This window comes from Pseudopipra pipra, chromosome Z (genome assembly GCF_036250125.1).
Source record: "Pseudopipra pipra isolate bDixPip1 chromosome Z, bDixPip1.hap1, whole genome shotgun sequence".
Lineage (NCBI taxonomy): Eukaryota > Metazoa > Chordata > Aves > Passeriformes > Pipridae > Pseudopipra > Pseudopipra pipra.
Window position 1 is genome coordinate 7,460,100 of NC_087581.1, and position 17,977 is coordinate 7,478,076.

Sequence of the window (17,977 nt, forward strand, 5' to 3'; positions counted from 1 at the left end):
GTGGAATGATCATGCCTATCTCCAAACATCTCTGTGGCTTATTTTAAAATCCCCTTGTACAATAATGACTGACAAACAGAAGAAATTCTCTTGCACCCCTGGAAAGCTGCAGTTCCACTCTCCAGTAATCCTCTTCAGAAGGCAGATTTCTCCCATTATTGGGAGATACGTTTTCCTTCCCCACCTTTTCAGATATCCACTTTTTCCTATGTAAGAAACATCCATCTGTTCTATGCAAAGCAGGGTAACACTTTAAAATCCTCGCAGTGACAAGATGCCTACCTTTGAGATTTCTGGCTATATGAGGCCCAGTCCTTGAAGCCAATAGATATCTGTTGGTTGATTTGGATGTGCTGTGGACCATGGCCCTGGTTGTTATGGTAGAGTCTGAAAAAGCAGGTTGTTCCACAAGAAAACAGGTTTTCACCACCTTGATTTCCAAGAATTTGGAAATGATTGGGCCATTAAACCCAAGGGCTGTGCAGTCAGCTACAAATGTGTCTTTGTTGGAAAAGATTCTCTATTTTTCTTTACTCTCTTGAAACTTTTCCACTCACGAGTAGAGGTTGCATCCCATTTCCCATAACATATGAGAAGTGAATGCTTTCCATGCTCTTTATTTTTCTCTGTGCATTTTCCTTGTATGGTACGTATTTCTCCACCATGACGGACTGGACACTGGGAAAGGGAACCGGGCAGGCAGCCCAATTCCAGCTTTAGGAAACTGGGCTCTTACATGTCAGCTTTTAAGAGACTTGGCGCTTTCAGAGGGGAGTTTATCTGAGAGTCTTCTGTCTTCCACTCTTATCTTACAAGAGCATTATTTTGTACAGACCGTACAGACCCTGTTACAAAAAATCCCGACAGGAATTCCTATAGGTCTTGTTCCCGTTACCTGTGAAGCACTTTGTAACGCAATTTAGAGAAGGGTGTACAGATCGTCATCAGGAGTAAAGGAATATCTCACTCCTGGAGAACTATTCCAACACTTAAACCTGAATGAAGGAATTAATGTCTCAGTAGATGGCTTTGCTGAGGAGCATGCTAAAGGGCTGTTAGTAAAGGCACACAGACTGGCACCAGTGTTCTCTCTGGGTCTTCTCTCTTTCACAGACCTACTTCCTGACAGCCTGACTTCTGATACTCACCAGGGATTTCTGGAAGTAACCCCAGAATTTTTATTAGGATTAAAATGCAAACAATTTCTTTGTTCAGAAATGCTCTAGAAAAAAGGAGTTGTCCTGAAGTTCACAGGTATCTGGACAAGTGCTGGGCCTGTCCTTCACCTGGGAAAAGAGTAGGCATTAACAGAGTGATGATGATTTGTGCCAGCTAAAGACTTGTGGGATTTGGCCACTTATTCTCAGGGAGCAGAAATCTTCTGCTTTTTCTGTTCTAATCTTTCAAATTGTCTCTGTATTTTTTCCCCAAGTTACGTGTGCTCAGTGTGTTCTGTCGAGGTGAGAAGTGGTAATGTCACTCTGCTCAGAGTTTTATGGTTCACAGAAGGCAGGATTTGTATTGAGATAGACAGATAGATGGATGTCTGGTGCCTGAACACAAGGTATTACAGAGATTGACCCAAAATTTTCAACGCTAAAATCCCAAATGATAGAGTAAGGGAATATCTGTCTAGGAGATTTCAGATGGATGTTATCTCTTATTTCTGATTAACACAAACCTTTAAAAGCATATCATCCCTGTCCCTTTGCCCAAATAATTGGAGACCAGAGTAAAGAAGGATCAATAGCAAATAAGTGGTCCACATTTTCTCAGGTGTCAACGTAAAGGAGGTCAAATATGCCATACTGGGAAGGGAAGGACACACAGTTAGGGCAGTCTGGTTTGCATTCAGACAGGGACCATTCATCATGATGAAGGTGGTGGCAAACCCTGTTGCCCACATCCAACACAGGAAAGGTAGCAGTGATGCTCATGTCCCCTGGACAAACCAGGCTCAGGGCCACCCTGAAATCTGGGCTCTCTCTGTGCGTGAGACGGAAATGGAAAGGAGCAGAATTGCTGGCTGACAGGAGCAGTAGGGACACCATCCTGCCAAGCTGCCTGCAGAGCCTGGAGCTGCCTCCTAATGAAGGCAAGCGGCTGGTCACAACTGGAGGCGAGCTGTTCCCCATTTGTTTGTGCTCCTTGGAGTGGCAGGGATCCGCTCTCCATCAGAATAATCCAATTGAACAAAATGATTCATATTAGCAGGCACATCTGTCTGAGGCCAAAGCAGAACCCTGGTGTTAGTTTAATAAATGGCGTTCATTAAACTCAGCTGAAAATATAATCTGAAGAGACTGATGGGGTGAACAGAGCAAAGAATAAGCAAAAGGAGTTAGCAATTATCAGATGTCATTTGTTCTACTGGTACCACGGAATTGGAACTTGTTTGCTGAAATCTTAATTTCATTTTGCTGAGGCAGAATTCATCAGAGAAGCTTATGCTGCAGCTATGATTCCTGTTTGTCAGATCTTGGTAGGGAATGGGGCATTTTTTCTTTCCTTCTTTTCTACCAAAGCACGGAAGGAGCATGTCCCATCAGAGAACCCAAGGATAGGAGAGGTGGAGGCAGCAGCCTTGCCTTTGCCATGGAAAGAGTGCCGAGTGAAGTTCCTTACGTTGCAATGGAGAGAACATGGGCAGTGCTTTGGGGCAGGAACTTTGGACATTTCCAATGCAGCACAAGTCATAGATCTTCCCAGCTCCTCTGCCACTTCTCCTCTGTACCAAGAGGGTGTATAAACTCTTCTCATTTGACTTCAGAAGCATTTTACACTGTAAAGGGTAGGGGCCACTGGCAAGTGTTTCCCTCTTTTCAGACTCTGCAAAGGCTGGATTCTTCTTGGTGGTCAGGTCAGGGAAACTCCCGCAGCTGTGGACTGGTGGCTGTTCAAGGCAACACAGGGGAGGAGGCACAGCCACTGAGGTGCTCAAGGCAGCCCACACGGTCAGAGCTTAACCTTGATGGTCACAAGCTGCTTCCTTCAGGCACAGCTCTCACCCTGTTGCCAGTTCAGTTATTTGGCGTTAGCATTCCTGGCCGTAAGTCTTTACACAAAACACTGAATCCAGAGGGATTGCTCTTAGGAGGGAGAGCTGCCTTTCCCAATTCCTGTTGAGCAGAGACAAGCTTCTTGGGACTGACTTACAGAATGGTCACCATTTGAAGATTGGCTGGACAACCTGTTTCTTGTGAGTTGCTTTGATTTTGTTGAGTTTTAACTTCTCCCTGAAGGTATTCAAATGGTCTTTGGTGAGTTCCAGAAGAAGGCAAGAAAGGATTTTATATTTATAGACTTGGCAGGGCAGTCTATTGAGTCCCAGCCAGTCAGAAAAAATCAGAAGAATAATGGAGGAGAGGGGAAACCTTGACCTCATAAGCTTTCAGTGTTGATTAGTTTGTTGGTGTCAGGAACCTTTTCCTGTTCGGGGCAGACTAACTGTGAAATAACTTTTTTTCTGCTACTCTTTAATCTGTCTCCTGTATTCCCAAGGGGAAGGAGGAGCCAAAACCTGCCTTCCTGGAGTTCTGCTTCAGAGGAATCAAGCGAATGAACTTGCACAACAGCAGTGAGGGGCTGCTGGGTTATTTCTTTTCCTGAGACTCATCTTCTCAATGTGCCCTTTGTCAAGAGGCTGAGCACATTCAATTTCCCTCAAAATTCTGTAAGAATCAGTGGTGGACATGAGCCATTGTGGAGATGGTCAGAGGTTTTTCTTGCCCTGATGAGTGCAGGAGAAGGAAGGAGAGTTGCAGAGATGGGCAGCATCTTTCTGAAGTTTGCCCAGGACTCCACCATCACTGGCAGATTTCCTTCACAGCCATGGAAGTGGGTGGGACATGCACTTAATCCCACCTCTACTGGACCACTATCCCTCAGTCAGACTAATCCCTAGCCCTTAGGCACAGGGAGGAGCATAAAGGCTTAGGTTAATGTGATCCTGTCATTTGTATGATACTGGTGAGGAACTTGCTGAATTTGCCCAGTTCAGCTCTGTGGATCAGGGGACGATAGCAATCCCAAGCCAGCACAGCTGCAGGAACAAGGGGACATGCCTCATAAGCACAGGCTGCCTGAGGTGACAAAGAACCAGAAACCCAAAGGACTGAGACTGATCAAACTCAACTGGATGTAAATACAATTTGGGATTTATTTTCAGTACTCTTTGGCAAGTACATTGAAGTAATCTTATGAACCAGACATCATGGGAATCAGAACATTGGTTTTCAGTGCTTTCCCAAAAAAAAATGTTTTGTTTTGGATTTCTTTTTAAGTTCTCAGACAAAAAGTTTTTGATTATTTTTTAAGCAGTCATAATTTTTGACTGATCACCTGCATTTTCCACTAAGAAAGGTTTGGAACAAAAATGTGATACAACTCTAAATTAGGACCATATAAATACCTCAGCTATAGCAGTGAAATGAGTCACAGACACAAGTCACATGCATAAGTGTTTTCAGAATCAAACTCTGAGATACTAAAATTTGCCGAGTGATGTGAATTCTTCAGATGGAAACTGCTCCAATTATATGGAGGAATTCTTGCCTTATCTTTCTCCAACTCAGAAAGAGTTATAATCTCAGTGAAAATATCTTCTTTCAGAAGCATCATGCAGAATGTGGCTTCAAGAAGGTTTTTGAGCTTTTTAACAAAAAATTAATAACATTTAATAATTAATAGAACTGTGTAAGCTTATTGAATCGTCCTGGGCTTTAATCAATTTGAAATATTTGGGGCACCAGTTTCCACCTAACTGCTCCTCGCTGGAGGTACATTAGAGTTTTAGTGCAATTAAAACGAAGCAGGAAATATTTTTAGCTAATTGCACTGTGCACCTTGAAGGTAATTTGAAGCTGCAGGCAAAAAAAATAAAATATCAGAAGGAGTAATTGAGTGTTGCAAGCTGGGAGTATGTGTTCCTGGCTGCATTCTGATTTAGAGGGGTACAGCAGCTAGGTGAGGTGCTGAACAGGCTTGGCAGAAGAAGAGTGAAGTCTCACTTCTGGGGAACAGTCCCAGTACATATATGGCACAGGACCAGCTCTGGGAGAGTCACTGAGGACCCTGACAGGGATTTCAGGCAGGGAGAAGAGCTGGGGTCTCCTTCTTTCTTGGATGCAACCTCACACAAACACCACTCCAACACACCTTTCCTGTACCTGGTGAGCAACTACAGACCAAATTCTTACCCCAGAGCCTGGCAGACAGCTGTGGGCTATTGTGTCTTGTGTTAGGTACTTGAGCCCCAGGCAGGATGTATCCGGCAACCTACCAGGAGGTCACAGGCAGCTTAATCGTACCTGCTGAGATCCATCAGCTGGGCTTGTCTGGGGTCTTGAGATCATCCCAGGAGGATGGTGAGGAAAGGAAGAGGAGAGTGAGCATCCCAATCTAACTGTCAGCAACAAAAACAGGAGAGTGTAGCGCTGGGTTCATCAGCATTTTGATAAGCTCTAATCACTCTATAAAGGCACCAGAAGAGAGTGGGCACTGAGGCTTTCTTACAGCTTCCCAATTAGACTTAGTTCTCAGCCATGTACATTTTTTTAATTAAACTGTTGGAACAATGCTCAGGAGATAGTAAACTCCTTGAGGCCCCCTTGTAATAAAGAACCTTTCATTATGTGCAGAAAGGCAGCTACCACCAAGCCTAATTTCCTCTCTCACCTAATGTTCACCTGCAGCAAAAGCAGGGGTGAGGACTCCTTATGAGGCAGGAAAAATGCTCCTCAGGGCACAAGACCCACTGAGATGGCCATCAGGAGGGAAAGAGGCTTCAGGCTTTGCTGGAAAAGTAGCCATATGGCATTCATTTGACCTTTACCATCACTACCACTCTGCTTCCCAAAATGACCTGAGTTCATTGCACTGATCTTTGCCTGCAAAGCTCTTGGTTGGCAAAACACAGCTGAGAGAGGAACAGAGCTTACAGCTATGTTTGCATGAGCAAGTAAATTCTGGGTGTGACTGAGGAAGGTGAATAGGGCTGTGACCACTCAGCCCTTACCAGCTTTATCAAGCCCTTAATTGCTCCCAGCAGCAACCCTGGTGCCAGGCAGACCGAAGCCCCCTCCTGCACCAGCCCACCCTGCACCCCGATTCTGCCCAGCCCAGCCTTTCCTCCTGTCACACACCTTCACATCTCTTTTGAGATGCCTCCCACCTCACTGTGATCCTCACCACACTGTGACCACCTCTTCTGCCACTGCCTGGGGACAGAGTGAGAAAAGGCAACACCACTCAGGGAGCCAGTGACATTTTCTGACCATCCGGGATGGCTCCTCCAGGAGCAGCTGCTCCGTTGTGGTGCTTTTTCATCCGCTGCTTGAGACTAATGGCTCTAGAAAAATAGATAAATCAGAGGTGACACAGCTATTGCTGCTTGACAATTTTTCATCAAACCAGCTGGGGGAGGAGTGGGTGACCAAAAAGTGACATTTTGACCAAACTGGATGTTTCCACAACAAATTTTCATTCTAGTAGATTAAAAAAGAAATGCAGACAGGAAAAAAAAAATAATAAAAAAAAACTATCTTGATTAAAAATATTGGCTTCAAAACACTAAATTCCTGTTAAAATTGGACTGGTTTTCAGATTGATTAAAAAAAGGCAAAAATTAATCTGTTTCTCTGGCCACCTCCCCCACCCCAGATTTGTTTTGTTTATTAACTAAAATGTTCACAGGAAAGAAAGCCAAAATAATGACAATTTTCCCCTGGAAAATAATTGTCATTTTTCAACTAGCTTTTAATGTAACATAGTTAAATGAGAGCAACCCTAGTAACAACACTGCACAGCAAGTAAGTCATACAATTATTTGAAAGAAGGGCATTGCAATTTAAGAGCTAATTTCTATCATCACCTTAAATTTATAAATTAGAAAAATGAGGCAGGGTCATCAAACATATTAACAAAAAAAAAATACAGAAAACATTTGCATTTGAAATGCTGGACTCCCATCTCCCTATTAGATCACATTGGCTTCTCTGTCTGTGTATGTGTATTTGTCTCTGCTAATATATATGTATATGTAATACCTCTGTACATATACATATGTAGGACATGTTTGTGTGCATATTCATGTATATAAAGATTCATATATACAATCTGTCTCCTCTTCAACCTTCAGATGTTAGAATCGAAGCATCTGACAAAAGCATTCTTCCTCCCCCCCCCTCCCAAAAATAGCATCCCAAGAGTCCAGGTAAATGTGTTGTTGTCTAGTATAAATTATCAGGCTTCTTTCAATCCCAGCATGGATGCAAATTCCCCTGCACTGCACTGCCCTTCCCACTCTAAGATATTTGGTCTCCTGATCTTGGACTCTCCACAACAGCCTTAAAAGTGGTTGTCATAGGGATGGAGTCTGTTTTGGAGAGCCCTGCCTCCTTTATCCAGCTCTGCAGGCAGTCTGGTCAGGAGCTGGGGAGAAGGGGATCTGTGTGGGTTAGTATTGGGGTGCAGTCAAAAGGAGGGCTGAGGCAGAGGAAAAGCAGAGCCATCCAGCTTTGGAAGCAAGTTAACGCAGAGACAAAAAACAGAGATTGAAATTGCTATAGAAACAGTACAAAAGGTAAGGGAGAAAAACACGGGCTGGAATTTTAATAATATTGATTAGCTTCAGAGGCAATAGCTGTGAAGATCTGCCACCTGTAGAAAAAAACATCTCCAGTTCCTTCTAGTAGGTGTGCTTGGGCACAGGATCCAGCAGAGAGAAGGTCAGGATCCTGACTGTGATTTTGGGTGGAATGCAAAGGCACACGTGTGTCTGTGTCTAAATGGAGAATAATGTGCATTGCATAAAGGTGAAGACGTCTGCATATGCCATGATCAGAGGCTTAAGTGTGAGCAGAGGAGGCTGCCACTTTGGTGCCAGAAGAAGTGAGGGCCTTTGGATTTCTTCAGGGAGAGGCTTCTCACCTCCAAGACAAGAATAAAGAGGTAGAGATGATCAGCGGAGACTTGAGTAACAAGGACTCAGGGGAGAGACATGGCAGAAATGACGAGGAATTGGAGGCAGTAGATTTCTGCAGAGGAAGAAGAATTTCAACTTGGTAGCCCACCATGATGGCGGCAGTGCTGGACGGTTTGTGTGGTCCTGTGAAGGCACACAGCAAGCTTGCTCCTAAAGTTGGCTGCATTTGCAAGCTTAGCAGATATATAGTGACAGCTCCTCTGCTGTGGCATTCACCATACAGTCTCGGTTCTGTTGGGCTTGTGCAACATCTTGCACACACCTCTTAGGTCATCTATCTGCTGCAAGGGCATCATAGAGTCATAGCATATATTAGGTGGTAAAAAACCCCTAAGAACACTGAGTCCAGCCATTAACCCAGCACTGACAAGTCCACCACTAAACTGTGGATCTAAGCACTGCATCTACACAACTTTTAAATACCTCCAGGGCTGGTGACACCACCACATCCCTGGGCATCCAGTTCCAGTGCTTGACAACCCTTTTGGTGAAGGAATTTTTCCTAATATCCAATCTAAGCCACCCCTAATGCAATTTGAGGCTGTTGGCTCTTGTTCTTTCTCTTATTACCTGGGAAAAAGAGACTGACTGCCACCTGTCTTCAACACCCTTTCATGCAGACAGCAATAAGGTCTCCCCTCAGCCTCCCACTGGGCCCAGTACTGAGTCCTGGGGAACACCACTAGTGACTGGCCCCAGCTGAATATAATTCCATGCACCAGCACTCTCTGGCCCCAGCCATCAGCCAGTTTTTTAGCCAGGGAACAGAGCATCCACCCAAGCCATAAGGAGCCAGTTTCTCCAGAATGCTGTGTCAAAGGCTTTACTGAAGTCCAGGAAGTCAACATCCACAGCCTTTCCCTCATTCACTGAGCAGGTCACCTTGTCATAGAAGGAGATCAGGTTGGTGAAGCAGGACTTGCCTTTCCTAAACCCCTGCTGGCTGGGCCTGATCCCCTGGTTCTCCTGTACATGCTGTGTGATGGCACTCCGAATGATCTCTTCATGACTGTCCCCAGCATCGAGGTCAGACTGACAGACCTGTAGTTCCCTGGATTCTCCTTCATTCTGGCCCTTCTTGTGCATGGGCATCACACTGGCTAACCTAAATCAACTGGAACTTCCCCAGTTACCCAGGACTGCTGATAAACGATGGAGAGCTGCTTTATGAGAACCTACATCAGCTCTCTCAGTACCCAGTACCTCAGTACATGGGCACTGAATGTGTCCTACAATCCAGAGCTTATCCTTACAGTCCAATCAGAAGCTGCTGTCAAAAGCTTCCCCGCAACAGAGATGTTCGTAGCATTAGGACTACTTTGCTGACAGCACAGGTTACAAGGACATGACTAGATTTATGTTTGTCTAACCAAGGCTTTAACTGAGATTCATTTCCCCTGATGGTATAAGACCTACACCATAGCTGTCTCCTTCACAGTTAGTCAGCCAAGGTCCTCATTGTAATATGAGAGATACCAGCTCTTTGTGGCCATGACTCACAGTCTTATCTGGAACAGTCCCTGAGGATAAATGAATTGGTTCCTACTGTCCCTCTGTGTCTCCACTAATACTGGCTTAGAGTGATCTGCTCAGATGGAGGTGTCTTCATCTTGAATCCCATCTTTAAAACTTCAAGCCATTATGTCTATCCAATGTTCAAGAACTGTCTCAGGCCCCACTTCTGTGCTTCAAAGAAGAAGCTGGGCATTTGCCAGATTTATTTGGTTATAGTTTGCTCAGTGGAACAAGTTCTTGGACATGTCCCTGGAGGCTGCCAAAGGGTCTTCTCCCTTTCACTGACTGGGTAGATGCTGTAGACCCCTGCTTTAGAAGGACAGCTTTCATTCGGTGCTTGAAATACAGACCCAAGTTAGGCAGAGAGGATGACCACATGTAACTTTTGTTTGAAAGAACATTTTCAAGTGTTTTTTGTTGTTCTTTTAGCCTCAGCAAGTCCTAATCCTTCATTTGTACATATGTGTGTGTGTGTGTGTGTGTGTGTGTGTGTGTGTGTTTCATCCAGTGTCTGAGGGTGTCTGTGGAGGACAGTCAGAGGGATGGTAGTATCACCTGCAAAGCAGTGGTCACTGACAGACCAGCCTGGTCCTTCCCATTGTGCACATAAAATGTTTTCCCCAGTAAGGTTATGCCAAAGAACCTCTTCTCAGCTTGAGAGTTGCCTGGGTCTAGCATCCACATGTAAACCCATTGTCCACTGAGCTCCCACCCCTGACCTGGCAGACGGTGTTATCCCATACTCCAACCCCAGACAGGAGATGCATGTTGTTGCTACTTCCAGGAATAGAGCAGGATGGTGTTTGTTCCAACAGATGTCTCCCATTCCTGTTGCCTCCTTGGTCTATTCAGGGAAGCAAAGCCTGTTAACCCTTTCTTTTCCTGCTGGCACAGCTGAGGTAAGGAAAGAGATAGGTCTTGCTGTGGTGCTGACAGATGTCCTTCCTGTCCCAGCTGCTTGTTTTCCTGTGTTATGACATGGCCAGAAAGCCCAGAGGGGTAAGAGAGATCCTAGAACCCTGTTCCTCTTCCTCATGCACAGCCAGAAGCTGCATAGCTGACACTACTTGCTCTTAGGTACATGGGGACACAGATGACAACAATTCTAACCTGGGCCTTCTTGAAAAAGATAGTTTTCTCTCTGTTAGCTTGTGAAATAACTGCAGACACAGATCTTGCATCTGCCTTGGGAGTACCAGTCTACTGTCTTCACTCAAACCCCAGGAAGCTCAGGTTGACACTTCCAGACCATTGAAGGGCAGGACTTTGGGGCCAAGCCATCAAGGAGGAGTCGGCTTTAACCAAGACAGCAACCAACTGTGGGAAAAGTGTGGAGCTGAAGTCCGTGCTCAGATCAGAGGCTTAGTTCAGCATCGCCTCTTGTCAGCTGAGCATAGCTGCTGCAGCCAGAAAGCATGTTTCAGTTCACAGAAACAGTGAAGACATCCCAAACAGACAAACAAATAAAAAGTATTCTTGTGACACCCCAAAACAAGGTGAAATTTCAGTCGTGTGCAGTGGCTTTTCAGAAATAGGCTGGGAGGAGAGATATGAGTCCTGCCAAGGGGACAGAAAGGCTATACCTGAGGAACAGGGTGCAGAGCTGCTGACTGAGACAAGCGTTTCATTGTGTGCAGTGATTTTTAGTGTTTACTGAGGCAAAATTCTGTGGGCCAGTAAAGGGACATTTTTGCTTGTAGGGAAGGAACAGGGTGTTTCTACAGATTGTAGCAACCAGCCTCTGGCAGGTGTTTTTCTTCTTTTTTTTTCTTTTTCCTTTTTTTTCTTTTTCTTTTTGTTTCTTTTCTCCTTTATGCCCTTCTGCTCTTCTCTTCTCTTCTCTTCTCTTCTCTTCTCTTCTCTTCTCTTCTCTTCTCTTCTCTTCTCTTCTCTTCTCTTCTCTTCTCTTCTCTTCTCTTCTCTTCTCTTCTCTTCTCTTCTCTTCTCTTCTCTTCTCTTCTCTTCTCTTCTCTTCTCTTCTCCGACCCTCTCCGACCCTCTCCTCTCCAACCCTCTTCCTCTTCCTCTTCCTCTTCCTCTTCCTCTTCCTCTTCCTCTTCCTCTTCCTCTCCAAACCTCTCCAAACCTCTCCAAACCTCTCCAAACCTCTCTCCTCCCTTTGTCTTATCCCTTTTATTTTCCATTATCTTTTAAATTCAGGCCAAAGCTAAATGCCAAAGGAGTAAATGTCCTTCTTGTAATGATGCTGATTTAGGGACCATCGTATCATCCAAGTCCTCCTACAAGTCTGCTTCCCACACCATACCAGCACTGCTGTTTCAGAGTCCACCGTCCTGTGAACTGATAAATGGACATACAGCAACCAGCAGTAGCTGCTTTTTTTTTATTTTTTATTTTTTTTTTAATATTCTCAGTAGCCAAAGCAGCTCCTGGCCTATTACACCCCCCACGATTTCAAACTTTGAATGTAACCAGATTAGAGCGGTACCTGCTCCGGAGCCCATCCGAGGCTATGGGAAGGCTCCTGGAGGACTTTGGTTAGCCATCCAGCAAAGCATCCAGGATGCTGGGGGTGGTGTGGGAGAGGCCGGTGCTAACGAAAGCATTCTGGTTGGCAGTGAATGTGTTTATTTTCCAGACTTCGCAAACCGATCTGTGTCTGCGCTCACCCATTCAGTGCATGCTCTCCTCAACAGCCGCTGCATAACGCTCTGTTCCTGTTCGCTGTTGACCGTGTGTCTACATTTAAGTGTGTGTTTTATGTGTGTGTGTCTCTGGCTAGGCCTCCTCCATCCTTTTTTTTTTTTTCATTTTTTTTTTTTAATTCCTTTCTTCTTCCTTTCTTTTCTTTCCGTTCGGTTAGTTTGTTTTGCTCTCATTCTTGTTTCATTTTCTATAGTTTAATGGCAAGTATTTCCATTAGAATTTTTTTAATTGATGCTGTGTTTGTAACATTTTTTTTAATTATTATTTTTATATATATCTTCTTTCCCCACCTTTCCCTTTTTCCACACTATATATAAATATATATATATAAAAAATCTTTTCTTCTTTTGTCATTCAATCAAATTCCAACCAAGAGCCAGTCAAATCCACCACAGTCTCGCGCTGAGCTAGGAAAAAAGTTCTCGTAATGACATGAAAGTGGAGAATACAGTCCCCCAGGCCGTAAGTTCAAATCAACTCGAAGTTGAAAGTGTGACATGATGGCGTCATGTAACAAGCTAAGAATTGGTTGCATGACATGCCGTCAAGTTTCGTGCAGGTGCCGTGATTGAAGCATTTTTCTTGGATGTTGTATCAGTTGATGATTGGCCAGTCATGATCACATGTGCCTTTTTTGACTTTGTGCTGCCACAATTTTTTGCTGTGCTCATTTTCGTTTCGTTTTTGGTGCTTGCAGTGGTTTCTTTATTTGTCGTTTGATTTCTCGTCAGCGTTTTATGCTTCTTTAGATGTCACATAGAAGGAAAAAAAAAAGATGGATTCCTAATTCTTTAGAAAAAAAAATGGGATTGTTATAACTACAGATAATTTGGAAAAAAAATAGAGAGAAAAAATGTGTGGTTAATTTTTTGCACTGGAAATCTTGTGATTATTTTTTTTTTCCGGAGAATTGGGGCCTTTTTCAATTGACACCTTTTTTTTCCCCCTTAGGATATTTCAAATCACCTTCTAAAAATTAAAAAAAAAAATAACAAAACCAAAACCAAAACCAAACCAAACCAAAACCAAAAAGAGTAATGATAGTAACAGTAGTTTGAAAACTATAGCAATCAAAAAAAAGCAACCCCAAGAAAAGCCTCATTGTATGTCTTTTCAAGAATTCCTAATTCTAAGGTGCCGTATTGCAGCAACTCCAGCAAAAATTATTTGCTTAGAGGGAGGGAGGGATTGAGTGGGAAAAAAACCCATCCAGATCAAAAAGCAAAATGCATCTTTTTGTTTACAACTGAAAAAGGGTCCTTGACGAGTGTTTTTTATTTTTTTATTATATTATTATTTTTGGTGTTGTAATTGTTTAGACTGCTGTGTACGGTTTGCTGTTTGTTGAACCAACAGTGTGAAAACCTGCCAGCATGGATTGATATTCCGCATGACACTTTTCCACCAGAGTGGACCTTTTGCAGTTTCTAAGTTTCTTGATGTAATAAATCACCGAGTGTATAAGAAGAACCTGCTTGCTAGAAGGAGATAAGAGCTAATCCTTAATGATTAAGCATCCTACTTAAATGTCAAGCCTAGTCGGATCATGATTATTTTTTTTAAATAATTTTTTTTTATTTAAGAAATGTTAGCTTTACATTTTTTTTTTCAAAAATAAGTTTATTCCAACAGCCTTTTTTATTTAACCTCCTATAAATTGCCTGTTCAAAGTCCTACTTTCTGACATTCACAAAGGAGTAGATGTTATTGGCAGCTACGTCTCCACAGAAAGCTCATACACTGTCATAGATGGCACCCCATTAAAATATAGAACTACACTTTCTTGATGCCTTTCACACTCAAAAGCCTGCCAAGCAAGATTGTGATCTGGCATTGTAAAGTGGCACTTAAAAATAACCAAAATGCCGCTATCTCCACATACGTAGTGATACAGATTTACATAGACATGTCCTAATATTATTTTGATTTATTATTACTGCTATTAGGAACAATTGTGTTTTTCTTTATCATGATCGTGACTACCTTGCTCACTTTGGGTTTGATCCGGTTCCCACTGAAGTCAAGGGGAATCTTTCTGTTGATGCTAAGTGGGAGCAGAATCAGAGCCAATGCCTCCAAAATCAAAACACCAAAGCAGAAGCCCCATCCTGTCCCAATTGAAGGGAGAAGAAAACACCCATTACTTTCAACAGGAGCAGGATTGGGCCCAAAAGAACAGGCTTGATTTTAATTCCATTTTCATTTTTAGGTCTTTTTTCCCCCCCCGTCTCAAATATTTCCCCCACACCTTCCCTACTTCCCCCTCCCCTTTTTGATTTAATTTGCAATGATCTTCTTCATTTTTTAGGGCAGCAGCTGAATGGGCCACATTTAGGAAAAAAAAAAAAAAAGTATATATATATTAAAAAAAAAAATCGTGAACTGTTGGATTACACCTTTGACATATCAGCAAATATCAGTCAAGCTGAAGACTTCAGACCTATTCTCTCTTTGATTGTTTAGACTGTAACATTTCTTCAAGAAAAGTATCACATCTGCTGACTTCGAAGGACATGCGCTTGAAAACAAACAAACACATAAGTAAAATCAGAACAGGAGGAAGATTCAACCGGGATTTCTGAAGAGACACTGATATCACCACAGCGGCTTTTCTTCAAACAGGAGATGCAAACCTGGATTCTGGCAAAGGAGTGCCTGTTTGCCACCAAGGATGCGGTTACCATGCGAGAACCCGTGGTAACAGTCACTGAGCATCTTTATCTGTCATTCCTTAGCTATATAGGGACCAAAGGACAAAACTTTTTACCGCAGACTTGTAGCTGTATGTAAAATATGGAAGTTCTTTCCTTTTCTCTGAGCTGTTCCTAAAACAGTTTTTGAGAGCGATTATATGAAATATGTAAAATTAAAAAAAAAAAATCAAATGCTTAAATGCTTTTAAAACGGCAAGATAATAGTTCTTTGATACTTTGGGAGGTTCTTTGGTTATACATTAATTAGAGTCTATGAAGCTTTCATATGGTTTTCTGTATAATACGCAAGGATTGCGTTGTTAAAGGCAGGTAAGATGGATATCTATGAAAAGCAAAAAAAAAGTAAATAAATAAATACATAAATAAGTACATAAAAAGGCATAGAAAAAGAGAAAGGAAAGATGGTTGATATTAAATGGAAAACAAAAAGGTTTGTAAATGCTTCTAACTCTCCCCATTTAAAATCCTAATAGTTGTACAGAATTTAAAAAAAGAAAGTTTAAAATACCTATATAATAGAAAAAATTAGACAACATAAAAATAAAAAAAAAAAACAAAAAAAAGCAAAAAAAAAATAATACTACATAGAAGTTAGCGTTAATGCTAAAAACAAAGATGTTGTAGAACTGTAATTTTTGTAGAGTTTAGATTGAGCATAAATTCCTACTCTCTGCCAATTGCTGTTGGATGCTGTTATTTATCGAGGAAAAAAAAGGAGAAAAATGGCTATTTTGGCAGCTTTTTTAACTGCAAGCATTCCAGCTATTAAAAAATAAACAAGACAAGACTCAATTCTGTAGACAATGCAAATGGGAAAAAAAAAACAGCTGTCTTTTTATCAGACGTTAGTTCTATCTTGAACAACAAAACACAGCTAAACGCTTCATGTCTTCATGATCTGCTGTCCGCAAAATTCCCATCATCCTATGCTTCAGTAGCTTCCATATTTGCTCTAGAAACCTTCAGGGCAAGGGATTAGCCTAGTACCTTAATCTTAAAAAACAAAAAAAAAGAAAAAAAAAACCAAAAAATCTTTAAAAAAGCTTAAAAAAAAAAAACATAAAAATAAACTAAAGAAACAATCTCTTTGAAGAATTTCTGAAACTGTTTACAAGGAATTTTGAAAAACAGGGGGATGTTTAAAAAAAAAAAAGATGCTGGCTCTGTTTTCTGTAAATAAATTTGCATATTTTGTAGGACTTTTAATTGTAATGATAGAGAAAAAACAAGGAAAACTATTTAATGAAAGCACGATATTTATCTTTGGTAAATGACTTTAGAGCAGTTAAAAATAAGACATTGCTTTAAAAAATCTGACTCAGAAAAAACAATGAATTATTTAAGAACACATATATTTTAAAGTATATCATATTTATTATAATTTATTTTCACAGTCTTAAAACTTGATTTACATCATTCTCACACTTGTTTGCATCGATTGAGCAGTGTGATAATTGTTTTTTGATTATTTATTTGGTTTTACTCTTGTTTAATATTCTTGTTTCTTTCTCTCTGTATTTTTTATCTCAATCTTGAACTTTTTTCTTTTTTTTTTTCTTTTTCCTTTTTTTTTTTTTTTGTTTCTGTTTTTGGTTTTGTTTTTTTAAGGTTAATTTTGATTATATATTGGGCCGAACCGTGCAGTCCTTACTCTTCCAAAACTCTCATGGGGATATAACGAGCATTTTGCCAGAGTAAGGACTGAAGCAAACTGAGCCCACAGCTAGGAAGTACAGATGTGTAACGCAGCTGCAGTTCCATACAACTGCTCTTTCACTCTCAATTCCCTAAAACTCCTTGTAATCTTCTGTAATTATTGAATGACGCTTTCCAGCTTAGCCCTAAATAAAGCACAGTTTAAAAAAAAAAAAAAAAAAAAAAGCTGTGTTCTTTACTTCTTGATGGCTTCCCTTAATGTGTTTGCTTTGAGAACAAAATGAATCTATTTCGACTCTTTCATTAATATACATTGTTTGAGTATCAGAACAAATCCCTTTGTTATATAAAACGTATCTCATTGGATTGAATTAATGACACTGTTTCATTTAATGTCTGCTTGATATTCCAGTGTGGTTTACCTTAAACCTAGTAGGTTAGAAGATCAAATAATGGTACATACAAATTAGAGTCATTGTAGCTCCCATTTGAAGCCTGTTGTTTGATTTCACGCTCATGGTTTTTTCATGCTGATAAGTATAGAGGCCAAAGCTCGGGACATTGTTCCTTTTGCTGCTTTGGGAAAACCTTGTGAAATTCAGCAATCTCCAGAGATGAGGCTCAATTTCTTCCTGAGCATGCCTCACATCTTGCCTTTTGAACGGTTATTTTTTCCCCCTGAAATGGCTGTAGCAGATCAGCTGAGCTGGGGCTCGGGTTGAAACCAGGAGCCTTTGCATTTTCTTCCTGATTCTTGCAGCTGCATCTGGATTTGGACAAGTTGCACCAGCTAAATCCACCTCTAAATGGGACTAATGGTGCTTGTCCATAATTTGCAGTCCACAGACGGAAGGAGCTCTATTAGTACAAACTCCTATTATTAATACTAAGAGTATTAATACTCAAACTGCCACATTTTTTTATGTCTGTTCAGGGCAATAGAAACAAATGAAATATAAATCAGATGATGAATACAAGGAGGGAACATGGTCAGTATTTGCCTTTCATCTGAAGGTAAAGGCAAATACAGAACAGCACATACACCAATCCCATCTCTGCTTTTGGACAGAGAAGATGCTCTGTAGAGGGATGAGTAGGCTAAAGATGTGCAAACTGATCTCAAACGTCACTGAGATAGAACTAGGTCTCCAGTAAGAAGAGGTTTCTGTGCCAAAGGCTATTCAGCATCCTGTTCTGAGCTGCAGGGATGAAGAGGACAAACAGAGACTCAACCTCTTACCTGGGCCGGGTTGAGAACTAAGGTGGGGGCGGAGGGCTGAGGGAAGGTGAAGATCTCTTCTCTTGAAGGGGGAAAGCCCCACAACAAACAAGAAAGACTCAATTTCCCAAAGTGGCATAGCAAAGGGAGCACTAAGCAAAGGGAACAAGTACTGCCTAAATCCCTCCTCACTACTCAGGCCACCTTCCCCACCCTACTTTG

General features: G+C 41.8%; 1 protein-coding gene across 15 annotated transcripts in view; it reads left to right on the top strand.

Moving 5' to 3' along the window:
* CELF4 (CUGBP Elav-like family member 4) overlaps positions 1–16,929 on the top strand; it is a 701,489-nt gene extending 684,560 nt beyond the window's left edge. For 12 of the 15 annotated variants that reach the window (XM_064643108.1, XM_064643107.1, XM_064643104.1 and 9 more), the window contains one exon: positions 14,475–16,929. The gene's annotated coding sequence lies outside the window, so the exon portion shown is untranslated. Of the gene's footprint in view, positions 1–12,540; positions 12,629–14,474 lie in introns of all 15 variants that reach the window. The other 3 variants (XR_010427009.1, XR_010427010.1, XM_064643105.1) reach the window with 3 other exon arrangements.
* Positions 16,930–17,977: the final 1,048 nt, after the last annotated feature.